Source organism: Clupea harengus, chromosome 26, assembly GCF_900700415.2.
Source record: "Clupea harengus chromosome 26, Ch_v2.0.2, whole genome shotgun sequence".
Lineage (NCBI taxonomy): Eukaryota > Metazoa > Chordata > Actinopteri > Clupeiformes > Clupeidae > Clupea > Clupea harengus.
Genome location: NC_045177.1, coordinates 3,107,117 through 3,128,938, shown reverse-complemented (window position 1 = coordinate 3,128,938; position 21,822 = coordinate 3,107,117). Strand labels below are relative to the sequence as shown.

The 21,822-nt window shown below is 39.3% G+C and overlaps 1 pseudogene; it reads left to right on the top strand.

Moving 5' to 3' along the window:
- The first annotated feature begins 2,378 nt into the window (after window positions 1–2,378).
- Window positions 2,379–20,603, top strand: LOC116219716 (annotated as a pseudogene).
- The last annotated feature ends 1,219 nt before the right edge of the window (window positions 20,604–21,822 follow it).

Genomic DNA, 21,822 nt, shown 5'->3' with positions numbered 1-21,822 from the left:
TTATTATTTTTTAAATGGAACTTCACATTGGTATGTAGGTCTGATATTTTACTTACTCTCTCTCCTTATATCAGTATAATAAACACACACATGCTACATAAATGCTCACATATGCATAGAGTATAAACCAGCTTTGAGGCAGAATGGAAACCAGAAGTTTACCAGCCCACACCAACCTCCCCTCACCATCCCCTATCACTTCTCAGTTCACACCCCCAGCCCCCTAATTCACTCCTCTGTGGAGTTTCTGCAGGCTGAGCTATGGCCATGGCCACCTGAGGAACATCAGACGTGTAAATGGTGCTCATAGACATGGAATTCCTGCCCATAATCCTTTGTCAGACTAGTTTGCATTCCAAAAGCTCCTACAGCTGATTGCCTAAGTTTGAATCCAGGAAGATAGTAGCTCAGACAGAAGGAGCATTATATTAACACCACATCATGGACTCCGATTAATTAATTCACATTTTTAAGGCTGGCACTGGGATGCTCTGGAAGTATACTGCATCTATCTACACTCCTGCCACATATTGAAAAGGAATTAATGTATACGGTTAATAGTCAGATTACAGTAGTTGGCGCACTTCTATATTTAAAACCCAGTTCTACACTGAAACATAATGGAGGATGAGTTTTTATTTTCCTGACAGAATGAAATAAGTACAACCACATCAGGGAAACCTCCCAATGTCTACAATCCTGCCACATATTGAGAGAGAATTCATGTATGGTCTGCACCTGAGTGTTAACCACAGGGTTGCAGGAGTGTTATAAACTGCATATATAAACCAGATTAAAGTAGTGGAGTACGGTTAAATAAAGATTTCATACACACATGCACACAAGAAAATACAATATATTACACTGAAATGAATTAAAATGGTTTGCTATAGTGCAGAAGGCAAGAAAAAGTATGAATCCTTGAAATACAGTGACAGGTTTTTGTATTTGGTGATTTTGGAGAGGTTATGAGACACTTGCAGACGTCTAAAGACACCATATGGAAACTGGTGTTACACATGTAAACTTCTGTCTATATGCTTCAAAAGTTTTACACACACTGCCAAGATGTTGTTGCATTAGGAAATGTAAATGCTAGTTTCCTAGGACATTTAAAAACCCATTTTACACTGAAACTTAGTGGAGTTACTTTTCCTGACAGAATACAATAAATGCAAAAACATCAGTGAAACCTACTTCTCAGGAAGTTTTGCTATGGGTTTACAAAAATTGAAAAAGAGAGGAAAAATTATCATTCCTCCTAGATGAAATTGGTGACTGCATACACCTAACCTCCCAGTATCTACACTCCTGCCATGTATTGAGAACGATTTCAAGTATGGGGTTAATAGTCAGATTACAGTAGTGGGAGCACTGCTATATTCAAAACCCAGTTCTACACTGAAACTAAGCGGAGGATGAGTTTATTTTACTGAAAGGAGGTAATAAGTACAACCACATCAGGGAAACCTCCCAATGTCTACAATCCTGCCACATAGTGAGAGAGAACTCATTCATGGTCTACACCTGAGTATTAACCAGAGGGTTGCAGGAGTGTTACAAAATGCACATATATATACCAGATTAAAGTAGTGGGAGTACTGCAAACCAAAGATTTAGATTTATTTTTATTTATTTTAATGATTGTGGTTGTGCTCTTAATGTAGGGTACCTAATCAAAGCTTTGCAACCATTCTAGCTGAGCAAAAAACTAGTTAAGAAGAAAAACATGAAAATGTTAACTGGGTAAATATAGTTATAATAATATATTAGGTCTGATATTATATTTACCCTCTATCCTCTTATGAAGTTAAATAAATACACACACAAACATACAGTATGAAAATGAATGGAGGCTTTCTTCAGTTCATCAGCCCACCCCCACTTCTCAGTTCACACATCCACCCCACCCCCACATACCTCCCTTTAAGAAGTTTCTGTATGGCCATGCCCACCTGAGCACCATCAGATGTGTAAACGGTGCTCATAGACATGTAGTTCCTGCCCATAATCCTTTGTCCTGCTATTTTGCATTCCAAAGGCTCCTAGAGCTGATTGGCTAGGTTTGATTTCAGGAAGATAATAGGTCAGACAGAAGAAGCTATATATTAACACAACAACAAAAAGTCAGATTACTAAACTCACCTTTTTAAGGCTGGCACTGGTGTGCTCTGGAAGTATACTGTTTGTGTAATTTACCAGCAGTACAACTATACTCTAGTTCTTTCTTCAGAGATTTTCACAAAATCCTTGCATTGAAGGATAGTGTGACCAATTTTCTTTTTCCCAACAGAACTAAAGTCAGAAATGTCTGGATTTACTGAACCTTCACAACTGCCCACTTCAGTGAAGAAGGAGATAAAAGAAGAATTTGATGATTTCCTACAAGAGTATCTGTCTACCTTTAAGACAGTGGAAGAAAAGCCTGGACTGGATTATGAATGCAAGACCGAAATGTACACGTCTACCATCATGACCTTGAAAGAAGAAAACTGTTCACCAATGGAAATCAAAGATGAAGAAGAATTTGATTCAAGAGAATATGGTGACTTTGACTCTTCACCTACAAGTAAGTTGCTTACTTATTGTAGAGGGTTGTGTATATTTAAAATACTTGAATTTTAGAGAATGGCTTACTTGTGCTTTACAATGTGAGACCTATTCAATGAACAGAGATACTGTGGGAATACCTTACTTATGGGATACTATCTGCAGTCTGTTACATTCAAAAGAAAGAAATGTCTGCCATCATTTTTTCTCTAATTCTGTAACTCAATTGTGTATGTATCTCTGTTGACATTTACATTTAGTCTCTACGTAGACACTTTTATATTAAGTAACTTCCAAGTGACGTGCAATTTAAGCAAATGGCCAATACGTATAAATATATCAAAAGTCAGGAGATGTTTGCAAGTATTGTAGAAATTACTGAGGAGAGGGATGTTGATACTTTTTTTTCTAACATTACAGGAGATATTCAAATGATCCAATCTAACAAAAGAGGGAACACTCAGCAAAAAAGGAACAAAGACAGCCCTCATAAACGCCCCCAATGCAGAGAGACTTCATACCAGGAATTACATCAGCGACTGGACACCAGGAAGAAACAACATGAATGCTCCCAGTTTTTCAAAACATTTGAAAATTTCAAACTTTCAAACCCATTTCAAACTTCCTGTCTTTCAATTCATCAACGAATACACACAGGAGAAAAGTCCCATCAGTGTGGTACGTGTGGGAAGGCCTTTAGTCAAATGAGTCATCTCAAGACACACCAGATGATCCATACTGGGGAAAAGCCACATCAGTGTTCTCAGTGTGGAAAGGCCTTCAATGACACATCTAACCTCAAGGCACACATGAGGATCCATACTGGAGAAAAGCCACATCAGTGTACTTCATGTGGAAAGTATTTCAGGGATAGCTACACCCTCACCAGACATCAGATTACACATACCGGAGAAAAGCCACACCAGTGCAGTACATGTGGAAAGGCCTTTAATCAATCGTCTTCTCTCAAGACACACCAGAGGATCCATACCGGAGAAAAGCCCCATCATTGCCCTCAGTGTGGAAAGACCTTTCGCCATATGTCTAATCTCAAGAAACACCAGAGGGTACATACTGGTGAAAAGCCATATCAGTGTTCTACATGTGGAAAGTCCTTTAGTCAAGCGGGTGATCTCAAGAAACACCAGATGATCCATACTGGTGAAAAGCCCCATCATTGTCCTCAGTGTGGAAAGACCTTTAGCCGTACGTCTAATCTTAAGAAACACCAGATGATCCATACTGGTGAAAAGCCACATCAGTGTTCTACATGTGGGAAATGTTTCAGGAGTGGCAGAGAACTTACCATCCACCAGAATACACATACGGGAGAAAAGCCACATTAGTGTTATCAGTATGGAAAGACTTTTATTCGGATGTGTCATCTCAAGACACACCAGATGATCCATACAGGGGTAAAGCCTTATCATTGTCTTCAGTTTGGAAAGGCCTTTAATAGAATATCTAGTATCAAGGTACCCTCTCCTTCCCCATCACTTTCCATTGCACATTGCACATACCTCATTGGTTAGATTTTGAATCCAGGAAGTTAATGGGTCAGATAGAAGATGCATTATATTAACACCACAGAGTGCAGTCAGATTACTGTACTCATATTTGTAAGGCGGCACTGATGATAAGAATACTGATGGGTGTCTATGAAATGTAGGCTCCCAATCATTCTTATGGTGTCTATATGGCCTATTTTCCTGCATGTTTATATTTTGTTTGCTGGTGAGACTTGATAGTGAAATATGAAACTGTGACTTTAATCAAATCTCTGAGAGGGGCCCTGACCTGCCAGGACGTGGGTTTGATGTTGTTGTTGAATAATTGTACTGAAATGCAACTCTGGAGTCCTGAGGTAACTTGAGTGAAATTTCACCTAACAAAAATCTATGTAGATAGATGTCTGTTCCTGTTTGTGTAGTAGGAGTACTTCCAAAAATAAAGTTTTTTTTATTATAATTGTGTTCATTCCTGTTGTATTCCTAAAGTAAGGTACCAGCTTCAGTCGATGCTGAAAAGGCGTTTGATCGCTTGGAGTGGAACTCCCTATGGCAAGTAATGGAGGCGCTTGGTCTTGGGCACAAATTCATTGGGATGGTGCGGATTTAATATGCAAATCCCACAGCCATAGTCTCAATTATTGGATTGCACTCACAGCCATTTCCTGTGGAGCGTGGCTCTCGACAAGGATGTCCACTTTCACCCATGCTGTTTGCTATCTCTTTGGAACCACTAGCTCAAGTAATGAGGCAAAATAAAATCTGCAATGTCCAATTCAAAGCTAGTAACAGCTTAATATCTTAATTCGCAGATGACATTTTGTTGTACATATCTGACCTTGAGGACTCTATACCAAAGATTCTCAAGATCTTTAGTGAATTTTGCTTATTCTCTGGTTATAAAATGAACTGGAACAAGTCCAATGTGTTGCTATTAAACAACAGGCCAGTGACTTTACCCATGACATACTAGGCATCCAATACAGCAACACAAAGCAAAAGTAAAAATTGTCGAACTGTGGAGAGCTACGGCAGCCCAAATCTCTGACATGCTGACCTCAACAGCACAGGAACTAGATCCAAGTGGACAGTAACTAGGCAAGGTGTATCTAATTTTATTTATTTACTTATTTTTTGTTTGATGTTTTCTATTAATATATTGTTTTTTACCTTTTAATTTCCTTATGAGACCGCAGGGGGGCGCCGGGGGGGGGGGGGTATTTGGAGGGGGGTCTTGTACACCAGATGATAAATGTCAAAGCTTTATGGAAGAGAGACACTGTTGAAAAAAACTCATATTAAATATCAACTAGAGTTCGCCAAGGCATGTGGGGGGAGACTCATTGGTGAAGAACAAGGGCCAAAGTTGTTGTAAGCAGAGTCTCTCCCATCTCAGCTGCTGAAGCTTGTAACTCCTTCAGAGAAGTCACAGGTGTCTTGGTGGCCTCTCTCACTAGTCTCCTTCTTGCACGGTCACTCAGTTTGTGAGGACGGCCTGCTCTAGCCAGATTTACAAATGTGCCATATTCCTTACATTTCTTGAAGATGCATTTAACAGAATTCCAGGGGATGTTTAGTGCCTTGGACATTTTTTTGTATCCTTCCCCTGACTTATACTTTTCAATAACCTCTTCTCTGAGTTGCTTGGAGTGATCTTTGGTCTTCATGGTGTAATGGTAGCCAGGAATATGATTACTGAATACTGACCAGTGAATGGACCTTCCAGACACAGGTGTTGTTATACTACAATCACTTGAGACACATTCACTGCACACTGATCCCATTTCACTAATTGTGAGACTTCTAGCACCAATTGGCTGGACCTCTGTTGAATTAGGTCAGTCACTTTAAAGGGGGTGAATACTTATGGAATCACTTACATATTTTTATTTAATTGATATAACTGTGTATCACTTTGACATTAAAGAGGGCTTTTTGTGATTACTTTTGTCAAAAAAGCCAACTTATATTGACCATGATTGATTTATAAAAGCAATAAAAGGGTAAAACATCCAAGGGGGTGAATACTTATGGGAGGCACTGTAAATGAGTTAATAAATCAAAGCAAACAAACCAAAAAAACTAAAGTGAATCAAAAGATAAATACATTTTCTTAATTGTCTGTAGGAAGGTAGAGTTGATTTTTAGAGTGTGTTGAATATCATTACAGGAAGTTGGGGCATTAAAACAAAAGGCTGTCTTTCCTAATTGAGAGCGTGTTTGTGTGTCTCCCTTTGTGTGTGTGTGAACACGAGACACTTAACACTACTGAGTCCGAGCCTGTTTTTCACTCTCTTAGGTAGTCTGCCATGCCTTGATATTTTAGTTTATTTCACCTAACTAAAAACATTGAGGCAAAAGTGGCATGTATGATTATATTCTAGAATACCTCAGCAATAATAACATGGGAATGAAAGGAATGTAGTAAAAAAAGATTGAATTTAAATCAAATCTAAACAAACCCTTCCAAAAACATACTTTCAGAGGTGCTCAGACTTTGTACAAAAAATACATTGTAAAGATTTTGGAGCAAGGCTTTTGAACTCTGAACTTTGTAAACATAAGTGTTAGTTTTACAAAGGTGAGTTTAGCATTTAGAAAGTGTGTGTGGTTTCACTACTATATATTTATAATTTTAGAGTGACCTGTACCTTTTCAAAACTAGTGTCCCTACTAATGCATATTGATGAGTTAGGTGTAAACACACCTGGGACACCTCAGACAAGAACAATGGCCCTTACCTAATGGCCCTGGAATGTCTTTGTGGCCCGTACCCCCCACAGGATTTCTTGACACACCATGGCCCAATAGAGATCACTGAATTACCATACCCTTATCATATGAATAGCTGTCATTTGCTAATGGGCGGGTCGTTAGGAGCTGAAACCTCACTCAGAGACTGAAAAGTGCAAGAGACTAGTCCTATTCTCCTTACAAAGTGCTTATTTATATATTTGTTTCAAACTGTGTAAATTTGAAAAGAAAAGGGTTCAAGGTTTCTGGGGGTGTAATTTCTATGTCTCTCCGACAAAAACTGGCTGAGCTTTAAAAGCAATTCCCCATAAAAACCACCATATCCCTGCACAGGGATATCGGACTTCAGAGGGTTAAAGTCCCTACCACAGTTACTGAGATAAGCCCTAAATAGTCCCTACCACAGTTACTGAGAGAGGCCCTAAATAATCCTTTGGTGCAAGAAATTCCAAACACCTTGGTATGGTGATAGTTGGCATGGTGATAGTGTACCCATTCATCTTCTGCAATGTTTTCCCAAAAGGATGTGGAGCCAGGTAAACAATTGATTTGCCTGGTATGATGTTATATAATCCAATATTATATAATCTGAGCGAACAGTTTTATTAGTACAAAATGGGGAGAATTCATGTTGCAACACCCTTTTAATTCACACATCTAACTACAACTTCAACGCTAAATGCCTTAAAAATACCAAGAACAGACTCAACGTACACAGTTCATACCATACCAATTCCAAACATGCAATGGGTCGAATTATAACGTATAAAAGATGCAGTCATATTGCATTATAACGTATAGAAGATGCAGTCACATTGAATTATAACGTATAGAAGATGCAGTCACATTGAATTATAACGTATAGAAGATGCAGTCACATTGCATTATAACGTTTAGAAGATGCAGTCACATTGAATTATAACGTTTAGAAGATGCAGTCACATTGCATTATAACGTATAGAAGATGCAGTCACACACAGAGTGGAGTCAGATTACTGAACTCACCTTTGTAAGGTGGCACTGATGATAAGGTTACTGATGGATGTGTATGATATGTAGGCTCCCAATCATTCTTACGGTGTCTTTATGGCCTATTTACCAGCATGTTTATATTATGTCTGCGGGTGAAACTCTATTTAGATAAAAGTCTGTTCCTGTTTGTTTAGTAGGAGTACCACCAAAAACTGAACTGGGGTAAAAGTCTGGGATTCTGCTGCAAATGATAATGCCCTCTGTGTGTTTAAAACAATATAGAAGTTTCTTAGGTCACCTGGTTTCTATTTATCTCAGCTGTGTGGGTTTTTATATGAGGCTTCATACTAGTATGTAGGTCTGAAAAAACCCTTATATTATTAAAATACAAACACAGAGGCTTTCTACAGTTTACCAACCTACCCAATCATCTTTCAGTTCACACCTCCACCCCACCCCCACCTACCCTCCTGTGTGGAGATTCTGCAGGCTGAGATATAGCCACGCCCACCTTAGGGCCATCAGACGTGTAAACGGTGGTCATACGCATGGAATTCCTTCCATTATTCCTTGGGCATTCTAGTTTGCATTCCAAAAGCTCCTGCAGCTGATTGGATGAGCCACCTTTTTAAGGCAGGCTCTGGGATGGTCTGGAAGTTTAGTGTAGAAGTGAACCTCACAGGTTGTACAACTACACTGTAGGTCTTTGTCTGCATATGTTCTTTATATTAGTCTTGTATTGAAGGAGAATTCAAGGATTTATTTTGCAAAACAGAACTAAAATGTCAGGATCTACTGAACCATCACAACTGCTGATGTCAGTGAAGGAGGAGGTAAAAGAAGAAGAATTTGATGATTTTCTGCAAGAGTATCTTTCTGCAAGTAAAAAAGTGGAAGTGCCTGGACTGAAACACGAGTATAAGACTGAAACAGAAAGATCACCAACCTTGACCTGCAAAGAAGAAAAGTCTTCACTGACGGTAATTAAACAGGAGGATGAATCTGATTTAAGAGAATATGATCGCGTTGCCTCTTCGCCTACAAGTAAGTTGCATATTATTTTGTGTCATGAGAAACTAAAAAAATTACATTCATTGCAAAGTGTTATTTATATTTACACCACCTGGAATTAATTTGTACTTTATTCAATAAAACGTGATATCTGTACAGAGAGTAGCTCTGTAACTTTTGTGTGTGTATCTCTGTTTAAATGTAGTCTCTAGGTAGACACTTGTTGAACACTTTCATCCTAAATTATTTCCACATGAGGTACAATTCTAGCAAGTAGCAAATGAATAAAGATATAACAAATATGAAGAAATTCTTTGTATAATGAAAATCTTGACAAATATGATAGTTAATAGGCAGTGAATATGTAATCATGTTACTATGAAGCTTCAAGGGCACACAGAGGGTTTCTGCCTACAGTAGCTTTTTAACTATCCTATCTATCTCTAGCTTAGGGAGCCTCCTTCACATTTGGCAGCTGGTAGCGTTTGTTTATATTTACTCATGTTAATATCTGTGAATGCTAACTTGTGTCAATAAGAAGCTGCACAGGCACCCCAAGGGCTTCTATCTTTTACTATTATAATTTCATGAGTTAAATTGAGGAGAATGTAACATCAGCTATATAACTGATGGGATATTTAAAATAATAATAATATTTAAAAAAAATATTTCATGCCATTGGAACTCAGACATTTTTACTGTTGATTTAAAAAAACAAAAGTTAAAACCCCCTGGCTTTATCTTCTGCTTTACTCAATTAAATGTGAGACCTATTGAGAGAATAGAGATACCATGGGAATACCTTAATTATGGGAAATAATTTGCAGTCTTTAACATTTAAGACATTTAAAATGTCCGCCATCCTTTTGTCTCCTGATCTCTAACTCATGCGCCTGAATCTCTGCTTCTCTGCTTACATTAACAGTGCAGTCTCAGGGTGCTCTCTTCTAACCTAAGGGACTTCCAAGTGATATACTATTATAAAAAATAGCCAGTCAATCAAAAAATACATTGTTTTCAGTGTTCTAGTGCTAATGTTGCAAATAGAGGAGAAAAAGGACATTATTTAAAAAAACATTTTCTAATGTTATAGGAGATGTTCAAAGGGTCCATTCAGGCAAAAGGAGTACAGGGGAAAGAAGAAAGAAAGTCATCATACATCAGCAATCGAACACAAGGAAGGAAAGACATGAATGCTCCCAGTGTTTCAAAACCTTTGCTGGGCCTTCCGCTCTTGCAATTCATCAACGAACACACACAGGAGAAAAGCCCCATCAATGTTCTCAGTGTGGAAAGACTTTCAGCCAATTGTTTAATTTCAAGAGACACCAGATGATCCATACTGGAGAAAAGCCATATCATTGTTCTCAGTGTGGAAAGGCCTTTACTCAAATGGGTGAGCTCAAGACACATCTGAGGATCCACACTGGAGAAAAGCCATATCATTGTTCTCAGTGTGGAAAGGCCTTTAGGCGCATGTCTCATCTCAAGACACACCTGAGGATCCATACTGAGAAGCCATATCAGTGTACTACATGTCCGAAGGGTTTTGTGAGAAGAGAATCACTTACCATCCACCAGCTGCCACATACTGTGGAAAAGCCATATCAGTGTTCTCAGTGTGGAAAGACATTTCTCCATATGTCTTATCTCAAGAAACACCAGATGATCCATACTGGTGAAAAACCATATCATTGTCCTCAGTGTGGAAAGACCTTTATTCGAACGGGTGATCTTAAGATACACCAGAGGATTCACACTGGGGAAAAGCCATATCAGTGTACTACATGTGGGAAGGGTTTCAGTAGTAGCAGAGTACTTACCATCCACCAGATGACACATACTGGTGAAAAGCCACATCAATGCTCTCAGTGTGGAAAGACCTTTAATCAAATGTCTTATCTCAAGATACACCAGAGGATCCATACTGGAGAAAAGCCACATCAGTGTTCTCAGTGTGGAAAAGCCTTTTGTAAAGTATCTGATCTCAAGAAACACCAGAGGATCCATACCGGAGAAAAGCCATATCATTGTTTTCTGTGTGGAAAGGCCTTTAGTCAAATGTCTCAGCTCAAGACACACCAGATGACACATACTGGAGAAAAACCACATCAGTGTTCTCAGTGTGGAAAGGCCTTTAGTCAAATGTCTCATCTCAAAAGACACCAGAAGATTCATACTGGAGAAAAGCCACATTAGTGTTCTCAGTATGAAAAGACTTTTAATCGGATGTGTCATCTCAAGACCCACCAGATAATCTATACAGGGGCAAAGCCTTATCATTGTCTCCAGTTTGGAAAGGCCTTTAATAGAATATCTAGTATCATGGTACCCTCTCCTTCCCCATCACTTTTCATTGCACATTACACATAGCACATTGGTTAGATTTTGAATCCAGGAAGCCAATGTGTCAGAAAGAAGATTCATTATATTAAAACCACAGAGTGGAGTCAGATTACTGAACTCACATTTGTAAGGTGGCACTGATGATAAAATTACTGATGGGTGTGTATGAAATGAAGGCTTCCACTCATCTTATGGTGTCTTAATGGCCTATTTCCCTGCATGTTTATATTATGTTTGCTTGTGAAACTTGATAGTGGAATATGAAACTGTGACTTTAATCAAGTCTCTGAGAGGGGCCCGTGCCGCTCCCTGACCTTTCAGGACGTGGGTTTGTTGTTGTTGAATAAATGTACTTACTTGCACCTCTGGAGTCCTGAGGTAACTTGAGTGAAATTTCACCTTTCTGTTCCTGTTTGTGTAGTAGGAGTACTAACAAAAATAAAGCTTTTTTTTAATTATACACGTGAATTGTGTTCATTCCTTTTGTATTCTTAAAGTAATGTACCAGGTGATTAATATATTTCTTATTCACATTAATTGCGTTTATCACTGTTTTATTTCTGAAGTAAGTTAGACAATGGAGAGGCCCTTAACCCTTCAGGGACAGAGGCCTGTTTGACTTTTTTAGGAAGTCTAACATGCCTTGATGTTTTTGTATATTTCCCCTAGCTAAAAGTATTGATGCACAAGTGGCATATATGTTTATGTTATAGAAAACTTCAGCAATAACCACATTAGAGTAAAAGGAATGTAGTAAAATAAAATGTTATGTAAATCAAATGTAAAATCACCCTTACGAAAACCTTCATTCAGAGCTGCTCAGAATTTGTACAAAAAAAACATTGTAAAGATTTTGGACCGAGACTTTTGAACTCTGAACCTTGTAAACATAGGTGTTGGCTATACATATGTGAGTTTAGCATCCAGAAAGTGTGTGTGGTTTCACTACTACATATTTATAATAGCAGAGTGACCTGTGCCTCTCCAAAATGTGTGACCCTACAAATGCATATTGATGAGTTACCTGGGACAAGAACAATGGCCATTACATAATGGGCCTGGAATGTCTTTGTGGCCCACTACCCCCACAGGTTTTCTCGCCACACCATGGCCCAATAGAGATCACAAAATCACCATTACTTATCATATGAATAGCTGTCATTTGCTAATGGGTGGGTCCTTAGGAGCAGAAACCTCACTCACAGACTAAAATGTGCAAGAGATCAGCTCTATTCTCCTTACAAAGTGCTTATTTATATTTTATTTTCGAACTGTATATATTTTAAAAGTTAAGGGTTAAAGGTTGCTGTGGGGTTTCTTTTTATGTGTCTAGGACAAAAACTTGCGGAGCTTTAACAACAAGAATTGCTTTCCCACCAGTTGGAAAGGGCCTCTTAAGCATTAAGTACCCATTTTAGTCCTGCATCTGGTCTAATAATTACCCCCATGAGCAGTGGTTTCTCGTGCTTAGGATCACACATTAACAAAGACAAATTGAGACAGAATTCTCATGTCTCTGAGATCCATGTTAAAACAAATCTATGCAGCTTCAGGACTGAGACCACTTTATCACCCAGACTGAGACCATTCAAATAAACCCAAACATGACAAAGAAATCATCTTACAATGCAATATTTCACTTTAGCACTCTTACATTCATTTCTCTGCCCCTAGTTTCACCCCGGCATGGAAAAGCACAGAGAGAGAACCAGACACATAGGTTTGAGATACGAGTCTTAGCAGGGGGTAGGAAGATCAACCATTGGGACAGTGCATCTCTGGAATGTTTGTTGGGGGCACCATAAACCTAGGCCCCACCAAATGAGCAGCTACCAGAGGAATAAGGCCATCTGTGATTTTCCACTGCAAAGATACATTTTTGCCTTACAATAGCAAACAAACCAAAACAACAAAATGAATCAAAAGATAAACACATTTTCTTAATTGTCCGTAGGAAAGTAGAGTTGATTTTTAGAGTGTGTTGAAGATCATTCCAGGAAGTTGGAGCATTCAAACAATAGGCTGTCTTTCCTAGTTGAGAGCGTGTTTGTGTGTCTCCCTTTGTGTGTATGTGTGTGTGTGTGTGTGTGTGTACACGAGACACTTTATCATAAAGTCCCTACCACAGTTACTGAAATAGGCCATACATAATCCCTACCACAGTTACTGAGATAGGCCCTAAATAATCCTTTGGTGTAAGAGATTCAAAACACCTTGGTATGGTGATAGTGTACCCTTTCATCTTCTGCAGTGTTTTCCAAAAATGATGTAGATGTTTGCATGCTGGAAACTCTGTTATTGTGTCCGATACTGATATGCTTGAGACATATGTTTATATATTTTAATGGGGTACTAAGAAATGTGTCATGAACATTTTAAACATGGTAATCTTGAATGATATCCAAAGTGACATAGGCTGTAATGAAACAGGTGTAGTCATAAATCAGGCGTCACTGAGGAAGAACACATGGCTGAATGCAGATGTTTACATGAGTCGCTGATGATCAGGCTACTGATGGGTCTATATGAAATGAAGGTGTTTACATGAGTCACTGATGATCAGGCTAGTGATGGGTCTATATGAAATGAAGGTGTTTACATGAATCACTGATGATCAGGCTACTGATGGGTCTATATGAAATGTAGGCTCTCATTCATTATTATGGTGTCTGTGTGACTTAGTTACTTGGAAAAATGGAAGTTTTCTTCAGTTCCCAACCCCATCTTCTCTCTCCTTCCCCATCACTTCTCAATTCACACCCCCACCCCCCTACTACACTCCTTCAGACGTGTAAACACCAACGGTGCTCACACACATGATATTCCGGCCCACAATCCTTTGTCATTTTAGTTTACATTCCAGAAAGCTCCTCCAGCTCATCGCTTACATTTTGAATCCAGGAAGCTAATGGGTCAGATAGAAGATGCATTATGTTAACACCATAGAGTGGAGTCAGATTACTGAAAACCCCTTTGTAATGTGGCACTGATGATAAGGTTACTGATGGGTGTGTATGAAATGTAGGGTCCCAATCATTCTTACGGTGTCTTTATGGCCTGTTTACCAGCATGTTTATATTATGTCTGCTGGTGAAACTCTATTTAGACACAAGTCTGTTCCTGTTTGTTTAGTAGGAGTACCACCAAAAATAAAGCTTTTTGTATACATTCACATGATTTGTGTTTATTCCTGTTGTATTCCTAAAGTAAGGTACACGTTGAAAAGGCCCTTTCTATATATATATATATATATATATATATATATATATATAAATACATATTTATATTTACATTAAAAGTGTTGTTTCCTATTGTATTCTTAAAGTAAGGTACACAATGAAAAGGCTCTTAAATTCTACTTCAGCTGAGCCACCCTTAGTCAAAACATGAACAAATAAAAAGAATCTCAGAGTGAACTGGGGTAAATTTCTGGGATTATGGTGCAAATGATAATACCCTCTGTGTGCTTATAACAATAGTGAAGTTTCTTAGGTCACCTGGTTTCTATTTATCTCAGTTGTGTGGGTTTTTAATTTGAGGCTTCATATGGGTATGTAGGTCTGAAAAAAAACCTTATATTATTAAAATACAAACACAGAGGCTTTCTACAGTTTACCAACATATCCAATCACCTTTCAGTTCACACCTCCACCCCACCCCCACTTACCCTCCAGTGTGGAGATTCTGCAGGCTGAGCTATAGCCACGCCCACCTTAGGGCCATCAGATGTGTAAACGGTGCTCACACGCATGGAATTCCTTCCCATTATTCCTTTGGCCATTCTAGTTTGCATTCCAAAAGCTCTTGCAGCTGATTGGATGAGGCACCTTTTTAAGAGAGACACTGGGATGGTCTGGAGGTTAAGTGTAGAAGTGAACCTCACAGGCAGTACAACTATATTGTAGTTCTTTGTCTGCATATGTTCTCTCTATTAGTCTTGCATTGAAGGAAAGTTCAAGGATTTATTTTGCAAAACAGAACTAAAATGTCAGGATCTACTGAACCATCACAACTGCTGATGTCAGTGAAGGAGGAGGTAAAAGAAGAAGAATTTGATGATTTCCTGCAAGAGTATCTGTCTGCAAGTAAAAAACTGGAAGTGGCTGGACTGAAACATGACTGTAAGACTGAAACAAAAAGATCACCAACCTTGTCCTGTAAAGAAGAAAAGTCTTCACTGACGGGAATTAAACAGGAAGATGAATCTGATTTACGAGAATATGATCTCGTTGCCTCTTCGCCTACAAGTAAGTTGCAGATTATTTTGTATCATGAGAAACCAAGAAACAACAACATCATTGCAAAGTATTTATTCACACCACCTGGAATTAATTTGTACTTTATTTTCAATAAAATGTGAGATTTGTACAGAGAGTAGACATAATATGCATACTACCTTAATCAAGGGCTAATATTATTGTTACATTTGAAAGAGAGAAAGTGACTTTAGTCTTTTCTCCAGCTCTCTATCTTTTGTGTTTGTAGTTAACAATGATAATAGTTAATAAACAGTGAATATGTAATCATGTTACTATGAAGCTTCAAGGGCACCCATATGGTTTCTGCCTACTGTAGCATTTTAACTATCTTATCTGTCTCTAGCTTAGGGAACCATCTTCACATTTGGCAGCTGCTAGCGTGTGTTAATATCAACTCATGTTACTATCTGTGAATGCTAACTTGTGTCAATAAGAAGCTGCACAGGCACCCCAAGGGGTTCTACCTTTTTCTATTATAATTTCATGAGTTAAATTGAGGAGAATGTAACATCAGCTATATAACTGACGGGATATTTAAAATAATAATAATATATTTTTTAAATATTTCATGCCATTGGATCTCAGAGACATTTTTACTGTTTAAGGTTGAATCAAAGTTGATTTAAAAAACAAAAGTTAAAACCCCCTGGCTTTATCTTCTACTTTACTCAATGAAATGTGAGACCTTTTGAGAGAAAAGAGATACCATGGGAATACCTTAATGATGGGATATCATTTGCAGTCTTTAACATTTAAGATATTTAAAATGCCTGCCATCATTTTGTCTACAGATCTCTAACTCATGTGCCTGAATCTCGGCATTCATTTACAGTGCAGTCTCTGGGTGTTTACTTTTAGCCAAAGGGACTTTCAAGTGATATACTAGCAAATAGCCAGTCAATCAAAAATACATTGTTTTAAGTGTTCTAGTGCTTATGATACAAATAGAGAAGAGGACATTGTTAAAAAACATATTTTCTAATGTTTTAGGAGACGTTCAAAGGATCCATTCAGGCAAAAGGAGTACAGGGGAAAGAAGAAAGAAAGTCATCATACATCAGCAATCGAACACAAGGAAGGAAAGACATGAATGCTCCCATTGTCTCAAAACCTTTGCTAAACCTTACGCTCTTGCAATTCATCAACGAACACACACAGGAGAAAAGCCCCATCAATGTTTTCAGTGTGGGAGATCCTTTAGTCAAATGTCTAGTCTCAAGAAACACCAAATGATCCATACTGGTGAAAAGCCATATCATTGTCCTCAGTGTGGAAAGACCTTTATTCAAACGAGTGATCTCAAGATCCACCAGATGATTCACACTGGGGAAAGGCCATATCAGTGTTCTACATGTGGGAAGGGTTTCAGGAGTAGCAGAGCACTTACCATCCACCAGATGACACATACTGGAGAAAAGCCCCATCATTGTCCGCAGTGTGGAAAGACATTCAGCACTATGTCTAATCTCAAGAAACACCAGATGATCCATACTGGTGAAAAGCCATATCATTGTCCTGAGTGTGGAAAGACCTTTATTCAAGCGGGTGATCTCAAGATACACCAGAGGATTCACACTGGGGAAAAGCCATATCAATGTTCTACATGTGGGAAGCATTTCAGGAGTAGCAAAGAACTAACCATCCACCAGATGACACATACTGGAGAAAAGCCTTATCAGTGTTCTCAGTGTCGAAAGACCTTTAGTCAAATCCCTCATCTCAAGAAACACCAGAAGATTCATACCGGAAAAAAGCCACATTAGTGTTTTCAGTAAGGAAAGACTTTTATTCGGATGTGTCATCTCAAGGCACACCAGAAAATCCATACAGGGGCAAAGCCTTATCATTGTCTTCAGTTTAGAAAGGCCTTTAATATAATATCTCTAGTATCAATGTACCCTCTCCTTCCCCATCACTTTTCATTGCACATTACACATAGCTCATTGGTAAGATTTTGAATCCAGGAAGCTAATGGGTCAGATAGAAGATGCAATATATTAACACCACAGAGTGCAGTCAGATTACTGAACTCACATTTGTAAGGTGGCACTGATGATAAGGTTACTGATACTAGGTGTGTCTGAAATGTAGGCTCCCAATCATTCTTATGGTGGCTATATGGCCTGTTTTCCTGCATGTTTATATTATGTTTGCTGGTGAAACTTGATAGTGAAATATGAAACTGTGACTTTAATCAAGTCTCTGAGAGGGGCCCGTGCCGCTCCCTGAACTGCCAGGACGTGGGTTTGTTGTTGTTGTTGAATAAATGTACTTACATGCAGCTCTGGAGTCCTGAGGTAACTTGAGTGAAATCTCACCTAAATAAAACTGTATGTAGATAGACGTCTGTTCCTGTTTGTGTAGTAGGTGTACTACCAAAAATAAAGCTTTTTTGTATTATACTCATGAATTGTGTTCATTCCTGTTGTATTCGTTCACAAAGGTGCGTGGACGCTTCAGGGACGAAATATGATTTTCATGCAAGTTCAGATCATAGTTTATATTATAGTCCTATAGTTTATATTATTTTATTATTGTCTATATTATTGTCTATTCCTTCATTCAAAAATGAAGAAATATACCACCGAACAAGCTTTAGTTTATGTCAGCGAAGAAGACGATGTTGGAAGCCTTGACTGGGCAGATGATAATTCCGATGGGGCAAGTATTGATTCCCTCGATGAGTTGGATTGGGAAGAACGCATTGACCGTGTCCTTGACATGTAAGTACATATCTGCATTTACTGCTATGAGCATGCATTTTGGTATGTTTCCACGATATTATTACCAAGTATTATCTGACTAAAAAGAATGAATGCTAGCAAGCTGGCTGAGCTACTTATGTTATGTTGAGCATCTTATTTTTTTGCTGTTTACATAGTAATAGTGTTGTAATAGTAATAATATAATAGAACTAATAGTGTTGTTTACATAGTAAGAAATGCTCATAAAAAGCATGAATGCTAGCAAGCTGGCTGAGCTACTTATGTTATGTGGGTGGATGCAGCCTTCATCACGCATTGCTTATTTTATATTGACGTTTTCCTGGTCTTATTTGTTTGCTGTTTACATAGTAATAGTGTTGTAATAGTAGTAATATAATAGAACTAATAGTGTTGTTTACATAGTAAGAAATGCTCATATGACTGATGGAACAGAATATACTCTTGTCTATAATCTTTGATTTACGGACACGCACCTGACCCATTCCCACCTCGATAAACCAGCCTCATTCCTGCTTTCAAAAACCCTGATCTCATCCCATCAACCTTAGAGTATCCTCATTAGTATGTATTATCAGACTCTGTAACCCAGACATCTAGATATATACTCTCTTTTGTCTCACAGACAAATGAGCAATTAGCATCTGGAACTCTATAAACCAGCTCCCTTCTTGCTATCAACGACCCCCTCTTCACCCTTTGTCCCCTGTTCTCATCCCACCAACCATAGAGTATCCCCATTAGTATGTATTATCAGACTCTGTAACCCAGACATCTAGATATATATTTTCTTTTGTCTCACAGACAACTGAGCAATTAGCACCTAACCCCACCCCATAGCAGGAAGGAATAAACCAACCCCATGTTGCATATATCTTATTTTTAGTTGCATATTGTGTTTTGTTATTTTACTAAGTTGTTTTGGAGATGTTCAGTTATGCTTACTCAGTAATCTATAGTTTTATTTTCGCTGGGTTGCTTGTATAACATTTGCCAATTGATTATTTTTTTTCAGAGATGTCCCTGCACGAGACACACCTGTCCTCTCCCCTCTCCCAACACCCCTCAGCTCTTCTGACCTGCCTGGACCGTCAAGGCCTCCTCCAGCTCGAAGGCAGATGAAGGCCAAAAGGAGAGTGAGGTCATCCTCCAAGGCAGCAACAGCATCCACACCATGGCTGCTTCCTTCAAAGAGGAGGAGACCTGCCCCACTGGGGGATAGAGGGCATGCTGGTGGTTCTGAGGAGAACGTGTGCCCTTCACAGATTCCTGCAAGGCAGACGAGGGCCAAAAGGAGAGTGAAGTCATCCTCCAAGACAGCAACAGCACCCATACCACTGCTGCCTCCTTCAAAGGCCCCCACCAGACCTGCCTCGCCGGTGTATAGATGGCATGATGGTGCTGAGGAGGACGTGTGCCCCCCACAGTTTCCGTTCTGCCCTAAGAGGATGCCTGGACCGCAGCTTGATTCCCAGAAATCATACAGCCCCAAGGAAATCTTCTACCTGTTTTTCACAAACAATGCCATTACAACGCTGTGTATCAACACAAATAAATATGCTGCCCGGAAGATTGCGGAGGGTGCAAAGATGCGGTGGAAAGACGTGAAGCCATCTGAGATGTGCAACTATTTGAGCATTGTGATGTATCTCGGCCTGGTCAAGGTGACCGCTGCAAGGGACCTGTGGAAGAAAGAAAACTTTTTCAAGTTTCCCTATCCTCGCAGTGTCATGAAAGGCTACAGGTATGAGGCCATCACAGCAAATGTACACATGAATGACCCAGATGCTGATGTGGTAAATGATGGGTATGATGGCCTTTTCCGCCTGAAGCCTCTTCACGATGACATCCTCACGGCCTGCAGGACACACTACCACCCACATAAGAACCTGTCAGTGGATGAGCGCATGGTAGCCACAAAGGCAAGGATCGGGATGAAACAGTACATGAAGGACAAGCCCACCAAGTGGGGCTACAAGCTGTTTGTCCTTGCCGACAGCCAGAGTGGTTACACGTGTGACTTCACCATTTACGAGGGAAAGGCGCCGTCTCCGAGTGGCAATGGACTAACTTTTGACGCAGTTGTCAACCTGCTCAAGATGCCCTATCTTGGCACGGGGTTCCATGTTTATGTAGACAACTTCTACACCAGCACCAAGCTTTTCACCTATCTACACCAGGTGCGCTCTGGGGCCTGTGGGACCATCCGGGAGAACCGTGTGGGGTTTCAACGGACAACAGACAATGCGCTGGGCAAGAAGGCTGCCAGAGGGGACATGCGCTGGATACGTGAGGGCTCCTTGCTTTATGTAAAGTGGAAGGACACACGTGACGTTACCATGTGTTCCACGATACACAAAGCGAACAGTGGGCAGTGTGTGCAGCGCCGTGTCCGCAACCCCGATGGTACCTGGTCCAGGAGGGAGTTTCCTGTGCCTGATCCGGTCAAGCAGTACACCAAGAGCATGGGTGGGGTCTGATGCTCCTCTCTGATGCTCTCATCAAATATTTCTCTGTTACCCGGAAAACAAGTAGATAATGCAGTGGTGAACAGTTTCCTCATCCACAAGGAGATGGCATTTGTAGGGACACACATTGTGGAGAGGCACAGGTCACTCTGCTATTATAAATATGTAGTAGTGAAACCACACACACTTTCTGAATGCTAAACTCACATATGTATAGCCAACACCTATGTTTACAAGGTTCAGAGTTCAAAAGTCTCGGTCCGAAATGTTTACAATGTTTTTTTGTACAAATTCTGAGCAGCTCTGAATGAAGGTTTTCGTAAGGGTGATTTTACATTTGATTTAAATACAATTTTATTTTACTACATTCCTTTTACTCTAATGTTGTTATTGCTGATGTCTTCTATAACATAATCATATATGCCACTTGTGCATCAATACTTTTAGCTAGGGGAAATATACAAAAACATCAAGGCATGTGAGACTTCCTAAAAAAGTCAAACAGGCCTAGGCCTCTTAAGGCTCAGGGTGGCAGTGGAATGATCAGCTGAAGTAATTGTGTACATTGTGTACAATTGTGCATTGTGTACCTTACTTTAAAAATACAACAGGAATAAGCACAATTGATGTGAAAAAAAATATATATTACATAAATATATATATATATATATATATATTAAGGGCCTAATCAGCTGGTACCATACTTTAAGAATACAACAGGACGAACACAATTCAAGAGTATAATAAAAAAAACGTTATTTTTTGTAGAACTCCTACTAGACAAACAGGAACAGACGTGTATCTACATAGAGTTTTGTTAGGTGAAATTTCACTCAAGTTACCTCAGGACTCCAGAGTTGCACATAAGTACATTTATTCAAAAACAACAACAAACCCACATCCTGGCAGTTCAGGGAGCGGCACGGGCCCCTCTCAGAGACTTGATTAAAGTCACAGTTTCATATTTCACTATCAAGTTTCACCAGCAAACATAATATAAACATGCAGGAAAATAGGCCGTATAGACACCATAAGAATGATTGGGAGCCTACATTTCATACACACCCATCAGTAACCTTATCATCAGTGCCATCTTACAAAGGTGAGTTCAGTAATCTGATGGTGTTAACATAATGCATCTTCTATCTGACCCATTAGCTTCCTGAATTAAAAATCAAACCAATGAGCTATGTGCAATGAAAAGTGATGGGGAAGGCTTTGCCCCTGTATG